This window comes from Triticum dicoccoides, chromosome 2B (assembly GCF_002162155.2).
Source record: "Triticum dicoccoides isolate Atlit2015 ecotype Zavitan chromosome 2B, WEW_v2.0, whole genome shotgun sequence".
NCBI lineage: Eukaryota > Viridiplantae > Streptophyta > Magnoliopsida > Poales > Poaceae > Triticum > Triticum dicoccoides.
In genome coordinates, this window is record NC_041383.1 from 655,315,708 (window position 1) to 655,330,322 (window position 14,615).

Genomic DNA, 14,615 nt, shown 5'->3' on the forward strand with positions numbered 1-14,615 from the left:
GATCAAGATTCTTTTGGCAAGAAGATAGCGAGAGAAAGAAATATCGGCTGACTAAATGGAGTGTGGTTGGCCGTCCCAAGGACCAAGGCGGGTTGGAAATTCATGACCTTGAGGTTAAAAATAGGGCCCTCCTTGGCAAATGGTTATTTAATTTGTTGACCGAAGATGGTGTATGGCAAACCTTCCTTAGGAGAAAATATGTGGGTTCAAAGGCGATATCCCAGGTATACTGGAAGCCTGGGGACTCTCATTTTTGGGCGGGATTAATGGCAACGAAGAAATATTTCTTCCGCTATTGGTCCTTCTCAATTAAGAATGGCTCGGAAATTAGATTCTGGGAGGATAAGTGGTTAGGTAATGCTACTCTCCGGGAATAATATCCAGCTCTATACAATATTGTACCTCACAAGGGTGATACTCTTGCCAAGGTTTTGGAATCATTTCCGCCCAATGTGACGTTCAGAAGGGATTTAATTGGACCTAGACTCCAATCGTGGAACATACTACTTCAACGATTAACCACGGTACAGTTGTCACAGGGGTCCGATTTATTTCGTTGGAACCTACATGGGAATGGCAATTCTCAGTGGAGTCTATGTATAGAGCTTTGATCCAGTCTGACGTGCCAGTTGATAATAATAAGAAGATCTGGAAGATGAAGATACCTCTTAAGAATAAAATCTTTGCATGGTATCTTCGTCGCGGAGTCATTCTTACTAAAGATAACCTTATTAAGAGGAATTGGCATGGAAGTACGCAATGTGTATTTTGTCCGCATTATGAGACAATAAAACATTTGTTCTTCCAATGTAAATTGGCTCGTTCTATATGGTCAGTCATCCAAATAGCTTCTGTCTTGTACCCTCCTTGTAGTGTTGCTAATATATTTGGCAACTGGTTACATGGAATTGATCACAGGTTCAGAATTCTACTTAGGGTGGGAGCGCTTGCCGTGATTTGGTCGCTTTGGCTATGTAGAAATGATAAGATTTTTAGCGATAAAAGTACTTCGCTTATGCAGGTTATCTACAGATGTACTGGGACGCTTCGTTTATGGTCCTCTCTGCAACAAGTGGAGAATCAAGACCTGTTTACGGAGGTGTGTACACGATTGGAGGCTACGGCGAGGGATACTTTTACCCAACATGGGTGGCAGCATGATCTTAGGATTGGGCCACCGACGGTTTAGGCGCTATACAAATATGTACATTTTTCTTTGTATTTCGCCTTTCTATTTTATTTTCGCTTGTCGTGAGAACTTTGTTGGTTGTGTGCATCTTAGTTATGCAGAGGCTTTGGGTGTAATACTTAAACCTTTTAAGTAATAAAGCGCCCCTTTTCAAAAAAAAAATCAGCAACTTTCTAATTATATGGACACGATTCTGAGAACTGGCATTGGGTGATCTTTTTTCCTAACATGTTGTTTGTACGTAGTTTTCCTTCTTTTTTTGCTCCCCTCCCCCCTGCCCTATTGTACCACGTACTCTTATACTAATGAAAATTACCGTAGAACAGTTGTTCTATGGTTCAGAGCATACAAAAGACTAGTTCTTCTATTCTTTGGTTTTCCATTAGCATCCATCGATGCATCATATGCAACATTCTAAATCACAGTACAAGTTAAGAGACGGATGCGCTATTGGATCGAGACGACTCTTGCATATAGATGCTCGGTGACATCACTAGAAGGATCCTAGTTAAGCATATGCTGTAAATATAGTTTCCTCTTAATTGTTGCTGGAGTTCTCATTTTTGTTAACTATGCTCTTCACTGGTCTACCATTTTGGCAATCGGGCTGGTTCTTTGTCTCGCTTGGTTGGTGTTTCCCTTTCACTTTAGATAAGAAGTCAGTAAGAGAATAGTACGGTCATTCTAGGACGCTTTGTTAGTAATCTCTCTTCTAGCAAATTCTTCTCATGCAGTCGAGCTAATGAAACTAGTCGCAATATAAAATTTCTTTTTTCCTACCATGTTTCTTTAGTTTTCTCTTCCCCTTTTGTATAGTTTGTATAGTTTTGGTTTTTTGTTAAGTTGTTGTGAACTTTTTTCTACACCATTTATTTGAAAATTAATAAGAATACGCACAAGAGTCCTGTTGTTTCCCTAAAAAACAAGTCGCAATACAAATACTAATGCTATATAACTCCGGTACATGAATATATATGATTGATAATACAATTTTATTTCTGACAAACATATGTTTTTTGTGAAAATAAAAATATATGTTACACATACAATTAATTCGTGGCATTATGATCTGGCCTCACCACATAGCTGGTGCAGATCGATCTTTCTTTTTCAATTCATGACCGAATTTCTAGGATTTTTTTAGGATTACTTTGTTAATTATACTATTATAGAATATATCGAAGTTACAGTTCATTTTATTTGTTAGAAGTCTCGATTGTCTATCTATGGACGAGGAACATTTTTACAATATAACCATGCCACCAATCCACAATTTAGTTGCTATAGGCTATCAATTTTGAAGATGATATTTGGATTGACAATTTTGGTGTAATCATGTTGCCTCACGTACATTGATTATATAAAACCATGGTATATTGAGAAAATTAATAAACTCATATGTTTGAGATATAAAAAAGACTATGGGTTGTCAAAATTTAAATATTACACTTCTATATTAAACTATAAAACATACTCCATCTGTCCTAAATTATTTGTCAGAGAAATGGATGTATCTAGACATATTTTAGTTATTGATACATCCATTTTTATCCGTCTTTTCGACAAGTAATTCTGGACGGAGAGAGTAGTAATTAATATTGAATCAGAATCCGTCTTTGGGCATCACCACAATTTGTCAAAGTTTGAAGCGCAAAATCCTTGAAAATGCCGATACTAAAATTATCATTATTGACACTTGATTCTCAACACATAAATTTTAATTATTGACTCTTGATTCCATGAATTTGTAAGGTGGAAATGAGCAATTCTTTTTATTTGAACATAGCAGTACATGGTTTCTATTTGATTTCTTATTTCAATGTCCATGGTCTATGCATTAACAATGATATCTTAAATTCGTGATTCTTGAAATAAATAGTATTTGTGGTACACATATCTTGAAATTTTGTTGGAATATGTGAATTGTGACGTATGTCATTAATGGTTGCCCAAAATACACCACATACACTTGTGAGGATTAGGAGATTCTATTGAAGTATACATAAATACTTTACCACACTAGTAGAAAACAAGGCTTTGGTCCAAGCAGGGAAAGCCCATTAATCCTGGTTCACTCATGAACCGGGACCCATGGGGGCATAGGTCCCGGTTCGTGAGGCCAGGGGGCTGGCCGGGCCTCGTGGGGCATTGGTCCCAATTCATCAGGCCTCTTTGGTCCCAGTTCGAGGCACAAACCAGGACCAATGGGCCTCGATCCTGGCCCACCACCATTGGTCCCGGTTGGTGGCTTGAACCGGGATCAAAGGTTGTCCTTTAGTCCCGGTTCTAGCCATGAACCGGGACCAATGAGATGCCTATATATACCCTTTGCCCGCGAGCAGAGCAGTGGAGTGCTCTGTTTTTTTGGGAGAGGTGTGTTGTGCTCTAGCTCACCTCCTATGCACATGAGGTATTCGATGAAATGCCCGGGCCACACTTAAGCTTTCTCCTCTCAAAGCTCCTTGTCCAAACTCCATTTTCCTCAAGATTTGTCTAGGTTAGGCTGTCTGTCCTGTCCCGTCCCCGTCCTCACCGCCGTCGATCGCCCGCGCCGATCTCGTTGCCGGCACCACCGTGGTGAGCCTCTTGTTCTTATCTTCTTTCTGAAAGAAAAAAGTTTCTTACTTGTATGATTTAGATAGATACTTGTGTAGTTTTCTTACTTATTATTGTTTGCTATTATATAGTGCGATGATTTTGGTATCCGCCTCCGTCGGCCCTCGTCCTGTCTATGATTCGGATTTGGTATATATATTATCTTTTATAACTATTTGTTTCATTTAGTGTTTATGACAATTATGTCGAGCAACATGACATAGATTTTTTTTTATCTAGGAGGTATGTGAACCGGAAATTCCAACCGACCCTATTGTCGAGAGGTTAAATTTAGTTGAAGAAGAAAATACTTACTTGAAGGAAAAACTGAAAAAAATTGTGGAGGAGAAGATGATATTGGAGTTGCATGTTGCGGATGTCGTCGATGATCACAAGATCAAGATGGATGCAATGCGCTTGAAGATTAGAAAGATTAGAAAGTATGCCATTCATACTGAGGCTTGGTATCATTATGCCGTGGGATCAATTGTTACCTTGGTTGCGATTATGATCGCATTTGTTCTTGCATTGAAATGTTTTAGATAGTTTCAATGTATGGTTCAATTAGATGCTCTGGAGAGCTATATGTTGTTCAATGAGAATTATGTATGTACTTTGGTTTTAATGTGTTGATAAACTTCTATTAATTTGGTCACTTCTGTATTCATAATGTTCTGTAATGGTTTTTGACACACTTAATTATATATAATGCACGCAAATGAACCGGAAATGGATGTACGGTGACAGAGTCACCTCCGAGTACATTAAGGGCCTGCATAATTTTCTCGACGTGGCTGAGGCAAACAAACAGAATGATTTTATGTGTTGTCCATGCCCTATATGTGGGAATGCGAAGTCTTACTCTGACCGGAAAATCCTTCACAGCCACCTGCTTTATAAGGGTTTCATGTCACACTATAATGTTTGGACTAAGCACGGAGAAACAGGGGTTATGATGGAAAACAACGAAGAAGAAGAGGATGATGACAACTATGTGCCCCTTGAATACGGTGATGCTGCAGCGGGGGAAGTTGAAGATCAAGAGGAACCAGACGATGTGTCCGATGATTATCTTCACCGGGTCATTGTTGATGCAAAGAGACAGTGCTAAAGTGTAAAGGAGAAGCTGAAGTTTGATCTCATGTTAGAGGATCAGAAAAAAGGTTTGTACCCCAATTGTGAAGATGGCAACACAAAGGTGAGTACCACACTGGAATTGCTGCAGTGGAAGGCAGAGAATGGTGTACCTGACAAAGAATTTGAGAAGCTACTGAAAATATTGAAGAAAAAGATTCCAAAGAATAACAAAGTGCCCGACAGTACGTACGCAGCAAAGAAGGTTCACTACTACAGGATGTTGCTAATGCGACACTACGATCAGAGATCCTTTGACGAAACTGCGATGCATTAATCGTAAATGGTGGTGTAAAAAAACCGTTAAAAAAGATACAAAACGTTTGCAATGACGGATGCATCAAACACAGTTCAGATTTTAGTTACATGTGTGAAGTAGGGCATACGGTTCAGTGCAATTAATCATTTGCGATGAGGAGCAATAAAAGAAACGGGCAGCCAGGTGAAGGTGTGTGCGATAAACAACATACGGTTTACTAGGATGAATTGTTTGTGATTAGTCAACACAAAAGAAACGATCAGCCAGATCAAGGTGTGTGCGATATACGGCATGTGGTTCACGCGGATGAACTGTTTGTGTTGAGACAAGAGAACATAAACGATTCAATATAACAAGATGTGTGTGATACGCGGCAAACATGTCTATAATCAGAAATGTGTGCGAAGACCGATAATAACACAGATGATTGCTGCTAATAAGACGTGTGTGTTGTGCGATGGGATTGCATACAGAACAACAACATCAACAGAATAACTATTCTGATAACACTTCCGCACTGCACGCTCAACGCAAGTGCACGTCATTCTTTGAACCAAGTGTGTTGCAGTACTCACACGAGTGAACTTCTCGTCGGAAAAAACTGCACGCGTTGTTTTTATGGATATTGTTTTCGCTCTAGTTTTTTAACCGTTTATCGAAATGAGGCGTGTAATATACGTTGAAAAGCTATGGATTAGGCGCAACTTCGACATGTTGAACACTTTTCGAGATTTCACAAGGTTTAAGAGCAGTTTTAAAAATGGTGCGGCCCATGACGAGTGGCAGCGAGCGTTTTTTCGAGATTTCTTCTAAACCGCTCGTCGGAACGAAGCAAATGATACACCGTTGGAAAGATATCGAGGCACATCTTTTTCGTATCTGTCATTTTCTCTAATTCGTGACGGTTTAAGAGCAGTTTCAAATTTACTAAATCGCGAAATTATGTTTTTTAAAAAATTCAAATTTTCGGTACTGTTTTCGCTTCAGTTTTTTAACCGTTGGTCGAAATGAGGCGTGTAATATACCGTTGAAAAGCTATGGATGAGGCGCAACTTTCATATGTTGACATGTTTTTGAGATTCCTTACGATTTTAAGTTAATTTTTAAAATGGTGTGGCGGACGATGAGTGGCAGCGGCCGTTTTTCATGAAATTTTTACAAACCGCTTGTCGAAATGATTAAAATGATACGCCATTGAAAATATATCGATGAGACGCAACTTTTCATGTAGAACAATCTCTCTAATTCCTTACGGTTTAAGAGCAGTTTTAAAATTACCGAAACGCGGACACTTTGTTTTTCGTGACAACAAAATCGACGAGTGAACCGCATCGGACAGAAAACCGCACTACTTCGAGTTGAAAACCGCACTGCATCAGACAGTCAAGTGAACTTCATGATTTCTCTTGTGGAACGTAAATTTTCTCGCATGACTTTTTTGTGAGTTTTTGTTGTCTTTTTTTTTAACATTTTTTATGAACGAGAGTGGACCGCGGAGATGAGGGCAAATGAACTGCGACATATGTCGAACTAAACCTCATTGCTATTGTTGTTTCGCTAAATATTTTCACACTTTTATGTTGGGCACAAGTGAACAGCATCAGTCTCAAAAGTGAACCACATCCGAGGACCAAACACACTACAGGTGTTGATGTAGTTGACTGAATTTTGATCCACACGAAACAAATTGCACTTCATACAGAGGAATAATGAAACATTGTTCTTTTTACACAAACAGTACACACAGGACACATCAAATTCAGCATACGAGACACCTGTTTCTTCATCACACGATGAGCTAGTGCACTGCAAGCTCACTTTAATGCATAATCTCCAATGCCCAAATGTGTGTATGTACCCGAGCAAAGCTTGGATCGCGTGGCATGGCGGGAACCTGGTGGTCGCGAGATCCATAATCCAACCTCTTTTCGCACCACCATCTCTTGATCTCAGTCAGAAGAAATGTGCGCATATGTACTCTTTTTATCTGCAACAAATATAGAAAATTCAGTGAGGAGATCCCAATTAATGATCGCTCAAAGAAGCAACGCTGGAACTACTTGGCCCAAACCAGAGCAAAGACACTAACAAATAGTACTTAATGGGCAATATTGTCTTCTGTCGAATCCCAGCAAAGAATAACACTTTTTAACATGCTTTGTGTATCTATGTATGTATATGCATGCATGCATGCCAACAGGGCAGGGCAACCTGAAGCCGAGTGGTTTGATGGAGAATTTCCATAGCCGTACAAAGAAACCATGAAGATTTTATAGGGGAGTGAGATCACCCCCAAGGAGCATCTGAAATGAGTCACCCAAGATTGATGAGCACCAGCCCAGAAATCCTTTCCATCGGTTTCTGCATAACAAAGAGAAAACAAAGATAGAGAAGCACAAATCTGACAGTCAGCTCCATGGACTGAAACAAAAAGTATATTATTACGCACTAAAATTCTTTGGCTGGCGCACACAAGAAGGAAGCCAAATTCTAAATCGACAAGACTTTGTCTTGAATTGATCAAGTGAACTGTACGAACATCTTACTTTTTTAACAACTTTCTCTAACCCATTTTTTGCGAACTTCAATCATATTTTTTTGTGAACTTCAGTTTCACTTTGTCTAGATAGTGAGCTGCATGCCCATGTCGGTAGTGTGAAGTGACGAGGTCGTGGGGGAGGCGAAATTGGTGAACACCACCTGCGATCTAACTGCATTGGAGCACCACCCAGCGGTGAACTACACAACCATTGGACCCTACTACATGCATGCGCGAGGAAGAGAACTGCATGCAAATACGTTCCGCACCGCACGGGTGCGTCGCATGAACTGCACAGAGGGGCTGCCGTTGACATCGTCGCCAGCATCGGGGCCTGGGAGGACCCGTGGCGTATACCAAGGGCATGCGTGTACTAAACGAGTCACAAAACTACACGCCATCGCCAGAAGGATTGCATGCTGCCCCCGTCGGCTCCATCTTGTGGTGGTGGTGAGGTCTTTTTTTGCACACATGCAGAATTGATTTGAGGAGTCTGCGGTGCTATCCCTCTGGTTTGGTGGCTGGCCATTCTTCTTGTTCTTCTTCCACCGAGCACCTCTTTCTCTGCAAACAAGAATTGCACACCTAATGGGATAATCGGTGTTGCTCCATGAGCTGTTGCCTGTGTAGAATAAAATGAACTTCATTAGTATAGACAAACAAAATAAGTTGTTGCCTGGGATAATCGGTGTTGCTCCGTGAGCTGTTGCCTGGAAGTGGACTGCATGGGACGGGATGCACTTCACACCCGGTCGAAGGAGAAACTGCCCTGGTCACCGCTACCGACGTCCTTGTCAGCGAGCATGAGAAAGATGAAGGTCAGTGAGCTCTTTGCGGGCGCGACGGACCTGGCCCTCCCCCAGCGGCGCGACGGTGTCGGCGACGGTGGCGCCTTGGGGGCCGAGGGGACGACGCATGTCATGGTTGGACGGGACGCCGCACACATGAAAATCGGCCGTTGTGGCCGTGCTGGTGGCGGATGCCTGTCCGGATCCATCGCCGGGAGTCTACCTCGCTGGGGACGCCTCGGGTGTCGCCGGATCTAGGCCCTTGCGAGGTGCCTGCACGGTAGGAAGGACCCATGCTCGACGGAGGAGTTGAGGCCGTCGCGTGGAGGGGCGGCGCGCCACGGGGAGAAGGTGGCAGGGGTGCTCTGACATGGGGAGGAAAGAGGGCACTCCTGCGCCGAGAAGGGGGACAAGGCGCAACGGCCGGCAAGGAGGTGCGGTTGGAGGTGAGAGGCGACGGGCCGGCGCGAGCCCGGGCTGGCGGCGGGGTGGGAAGGCATGTGGTGCGGCGGTTGGGTGAGGACGCAGGTGGTGCGGCGGTTGGGTGAGGACGCAGGTGGTGCGGCGGCGGATTGGTGGGGAAAGTTGCGGGGATTGGATGAAGGAGCACGATGGGAGAGAGGAGTGGGTGGGTTCGAGAGGATAGGGTCGGGGTGGGTGGTTTTTTTTACGCGTGCAGTTAGGTAGTATATACCGTTACCTCATATGTCTCATATACTACCATCTGGTACTACACATACTACTTTATTATTTTAAATATATTCGTATATTATATCTAAGATATTTCAAAGCAAGTTACATGAAAAAATTGCATATGAGCCCATAGTTTTTGTTATATTTGTAAAATACGTACATACTTATACGTAAAAAAGAGCATACTCAAAAGATGGTATATACTACCTAAAAATTAGTATATATACTGCCTAATCATTATTATATACTACATACTACACGTACATACTCTTGATTTTGATGGATACTACATACAACATACAAAACACAAATGATGGTAACTACCACTGCTTGTAGGAAACATTTGTCATATATATACTATACTATTAAAGGGATCGAACGTCTCCCCTCCTGTCGATCCCTCCTCCAGCCCACGTACGATCCCTCCTCCCATGGTCCCACCCATCGCTTCTCCCCTCCCCGCCCGAGAAAAAAAAGGTAAAAACAAAACCCACGATCAACGAACGCACGTCCCACACGCACGCGACTTCCTCATCTCCCGTACCCGTCGCTCCCAATCCCGTCTCTCTCTCCGCTCCCCAGAATTTTTTTCTCCGGCTTCCGCACCACGGCCGCGGCGCTGGCCGTCGGCGATAGGAGTCCCATCAAGAAATTCTCCATTGGTGTACAACGCCTTTGCCTGCATCGCCGGGGTGGTCGTACTCGTCCAATGGCACGTCGGCGCGGGCGGACGTGTTGGCCGCCGGGAACGCCACACTCAGGGACGCCGTCGGGGCGGGGTTCTCGGTGCCACAGAAGGCCGGCGACGGATGGTGCGGCGAGTGTGAGGCCTCCGAAGGGCGCTGCGGGCATGACAGCGGGGCGCCACACTGGTAGAAAAAGAGGCTTCCGTCCAGCCCCATTAGTCGCGAAACTGTAGGAACCGCGACTAATGAAGTCTTTAGTCGCGGTTCGGCAGACGAACCGCGACCAAAGGCCTGGGCCCAGGGCGCTCGGTGGCCAGCTGGTGCACGTGAGGGGCTTTAGTCGCGGTTGGCCAGGCCAACCGCGACTAAAGGTGCCCAAAGGCCTTTAGTCGCGGTTGGCCAGGCCAACCGCGACTAAAGCTCCTCCCCTATATATACCAGTTCAGCACGCTCACTTAGCCATTTGGTGCCACTTCTCTTCACAAGCTTCACAAGGGGGTGTAGGTTTGCTTTTGGTTCCTCTTATGCACACAAGGTGTTTGATGAAATGCCCCAAGAGCGTGAAACAAACATGATATGAAGTGTTGGAGCCACACTTGAGGTTCCTCATTTATTTTTTCCTCCTCGATCGCAGTTAGCAACTTGAACCTTTCATGCATGTCTGTCATTGATAAAATATGCATGTGTGTTGTTCATTGTTTAATTTCTATTGTTTATAGCTAGTTAGTTTAACAAATGCATGATGGTTAATTATATATTTTATATTATAATAATGCAGATGAATCGGCAATGGATGTACGGTAACCGACTCTCCCGCGAGTTCACTACGGGTTTGAAAGATTTCCTTGTAGTGGCTAATGCGAACAAGCAGAAGGGTTTTGTTATCTGTCCATGTGTTGACTGTAAGAATCAGAAGGGTTACTCTTCCTCAAGAGAAGTTCACCTGCACCTGCTTCGGCACGGTTTCATGCCAAGCTATAATTGTTGGACCAAGCATGGAGAAAGAGGGGTTATAATGGAAGAAGATGAAGAAGGGGATGATTTCATCGATGAAAGCTATCTTGCTCATTTCGGTGATACTTTCATGGAGGATGCTGAAGGTGAAGGGGAAGGTGAAGGGGAAGGTGAAGGTGAAGAAGAGGCACGTGATGAGACCGTTGATGATCTTGGTCGGACCATTGCTGATGCACGGAGACGCTGCGAAACTGAAAAGGAGAGGGAGAATTTGGATCGCATGTTAGAGGATCACAGAAAGTCGTTGTACCCCAGATGCGATGATGGTCTGAAAAAGCTGGGCTGCACACTGGATTTGCTGAAATGGAAGGCACAGGCAGGTGCAGCTGACTCGGCATTTGAAAACTTGCTGAAAATGTTGAAGAATATGTTTCCAAAGAATAACGAGTTGCCCGCCAGTACGTACGAAGCAAAGAAGGTTGTCTGCCCTCTAGGTTTAGAGGTTCTGAAGATACATGCATGCATCAACGACTGCATCCTCTACCGCGGTGAATACGAGAATTTGAATGAATGCCCGGTATGCACTGCATTGCGTTATAAGATCAGAGGCGATGACCCTGGTGACGATGTTGAGGGCGAGAAACCCAGGAAGAGGGTTCCCGCCAAGGTGATGTGGTATGCTCCTATAATACCACGGTTGAAACGTCTGTTCAGGAACAAAGAGCATGCCAAGTTGTTGCGATGGCACAAAGAGGACCGTAAGTCGGACGGGGAGTTGAGACACACCGCAGATGGAACGCAATGGAGAAAGATCGACAGAGAGTTTAAAGATTTTGCAGCTGACGCAAGGAACATAAGATTTGGTCTAAGTACAGATGGCATGAATCCTTTTGGCGAGCAGAGCTCCAGCCATAGCACCTGGCCCGTGACTCTATGCATCTACAACCTTCCTCCTTGGTTGTGCATGAAGCGGAAGTTCATTATGATGCCAGTGCTCATCCAAGGTCCGAAGCAACCCGGCAACGACATCGATGTGTACCTAAGGCCATTAGTTGATGAACTTTTACAGCTGTGGGGCAGACCTGGTGTCCGTGTGTGGGATGAGCACAAAGAAGAGGAATTTAACCTACGAGCGTTGCTTTTCGTAACCATCAACGATTGGCCTGCTCTTAGTAACCTTTCGGGACTGTCAAATAAGGGATACAATGCATGCACGCACTGCTTACATGAGACTGAAAGTGTACATTTGCCAAATTGTAAGAAGAACGTGTACCTTGGGCATCGTCGATTTCTTCCAAAGATTCATCCAGTAAGAAAGAAATGCAAGCATTACAACGGCAAGGCAGATCACCGGCCGAAGCCTGCGGAACGCACTGGTGCTGAGGTATTTGATATGGTCAAGGATTTGAAAGTCATCTTTGGAAAGGGTCCTGGCGGACAATCAGTTCCGAAGGGAGCTGACGGGCACGCAGCCATGTGGAAGAAGAAATCTATATTCTGGGATCTAGAATATTGGAAAGTCCTAGAAGTCCGCTCTGCAATCGACGTGATGCACGTTATGAAGAATATTTGCGTGAACCTCCTAAGCTTCTTGGGCGTGTATGGGAAGACAAATGATACAAAGGAAGCACGGCAGGACCAGCAACGTTTGAAAGACCCTGATGACCGGCATCCGGAATGGTTTCAAGGTCGTGCCAGCTACGCTCTGACCAAAGAAGAGAAGGTCATCTTTTTTGAATGCCTGAGCAGTATGAAGGTCCCGTCTGGATTCTCGTCCAATATAAAGGGAATAATAAACATGGCGGAGAAAAAGTTCCAAAACCTGAAGTCTCACGACTGCCACGTGATTATGACGCAATTGCTTCCGATTGCTTTGAGGGGGCTCCTGCCGGAAAATGTTCGAGTAGCCATTGTGAAGCTATGTGCATTCCTCAATGCAATCTCTCAGAAGGTAATCAATCCAGAAGTTCTACCACGGTTACAGAACGATGTGATCCAATGTCTTGTCAGTTTCGAGTTGGTGTTCCCGCCATCCTTCTTCATTATTATGACGCACCTCTTGGTTCACCTAGTCGAAGAGATTTTCATTCTCGGTCCTGTATTTCTACACAATATGTTCCCCTTCGAGAGGTTCATGGGAGTATTAAAGAAATATGTTCGTAACCGTGCTAGGCCAGAAGGAAGCATCGCCAAGGGCTATGGAAATGAGGAGGTAATTGAGTTTTGTGTTGACTTTGTTCCTGACCTTAAGCCGATTGGTCTTCCTCGATCGCGGCACGAGGGGAGACTAAGTGGAAAAGGCACGATCGGAAGGAAATCAACGATATGTATGGACGGCCATTCTCTGACTGAAGCACACCACACTGTACTGACCAATTCCAGCTTGGTGGCTCCGTACTTTGAGAAACACAAGAATATTTTACGCTCGGACAACCCGGGGAAGCCTGAATCCTGGATTAGGAAGGCCCACATGGAGACTTTCGGCAGTTGGTTGAGAAAACATTTAATGAATGACAATGATGTTGTAGATCAGCTGTACATGTTGGCCAAGACACCATCTTGGACTATAACGACTTTCCAAGGGTACGAGATAAATGGGAATACATTTTACACGATCGCCCAAGATAAAAAGAGCACCAACCAAAATAGTGGTGTCCGATTTGATGCAGCAACTGAGAATGGGCAAAAGGTCACATATTATGGTTACATAGAGGAGATATGGGAACTTGACTATGGACCCTCCTTTAAGGTCCCTTTGTTCCGGTGCAAATGGTTCAAGCTAACAGGAGGTGGGGTAAAGGTGGACCAGCAATACGGAATGACAATGGTGGATTTCAACAATCTTGGTTACCTTGACGAACCATTCGTCCTAGCGAAAGATGTCGCTCAGGTTTTCTATGTGAAGGACATGAGTAGCAAACCGAGGAAACGGAAAGATAAGAAAACGATCAGTACATCATGCGATGATCAAAGCGCCACATTGTTCTTTCAGGGAAAAGAAACATCGTGGGAGTGGAGGACAAGACAGACATGTCAGAAGATTATAATATGTTTGCTGAAATTCCGCCCTTCAAAGTGAACACCGACCCAAGCATTAAGTTAAATGATGAGGATGCTCCATGGATACGGCACAATCGTAAGCAAGCAGGGACACAAGGGAAGAAATGATGTGTAATAATTTATTGTACCAAACTTTGTTGAATGGATCATGTGAATTATATTACCCGTGATGTGTTTGGTGTCCATTTTCGAATGATTCGAGATACCACTGATGATACATGAAATTTGGAGTGATTTAGTCATACTCCTGCCTAGGTGTATAATATGCATACTCGTAGTCTTCATAGCCACCGCCGTTGTACAGGTAGTCGTCGCCTTCTAAGTTGCCGCCGTCGTCGTCGCTGCTGTCGTCGCTGTTGTACTCCTGCCTAGGCGTATAAAATTTTGAATTGAATTAGTTTTATTTTTCTGAATTTTTTGATATATTATTTGTATTTTTAACATTTTGAATTGAATTAGTTTTATTTTTCTTAATTTTTTGATATATTATTTGTATTTTTAGAATTTTGAATTGAATTAGTTTTATTTTTCTGAATTTTTTGATATAATATTTGTGTTTTAACATATTGAATTGAATTAGTTTTATTTTTCTGAATTTTTTGATATATTATTTGTATTTTTAAGATTTTGAAAAAGAAAAAGTATTTTGAAAAATACCTTTAGTCGCGGTTGGCCTGGCCAACCGCGACTAAAGGTCGTTGCGCGCGGGAACGCAAAA

General features: G+C 43.5%; 1 long non-coding RNA gene across 1 annotated transcript; it reads right to left on the reverse strand.

Moving 5' to 3' along the window:
- Positions 1-6,803: 6,803 nt before the first annotated feature.
- LOC119365427 lies at positions 6,804-9,146 on the reverse strand. Its single transcript, XR_005175528.1, has 2 exons — positions 7,389-9,146; positions 6,804-7,164 (listed from the first exon to the last, which is right to left on the reverse strand). It is a non-coding gene; the product is annotated as an uncharacterized LOC119365427 (long non-coding RNA).
- Positions 9,147-14,615: the final 5,469 nt, after the last annotated feature.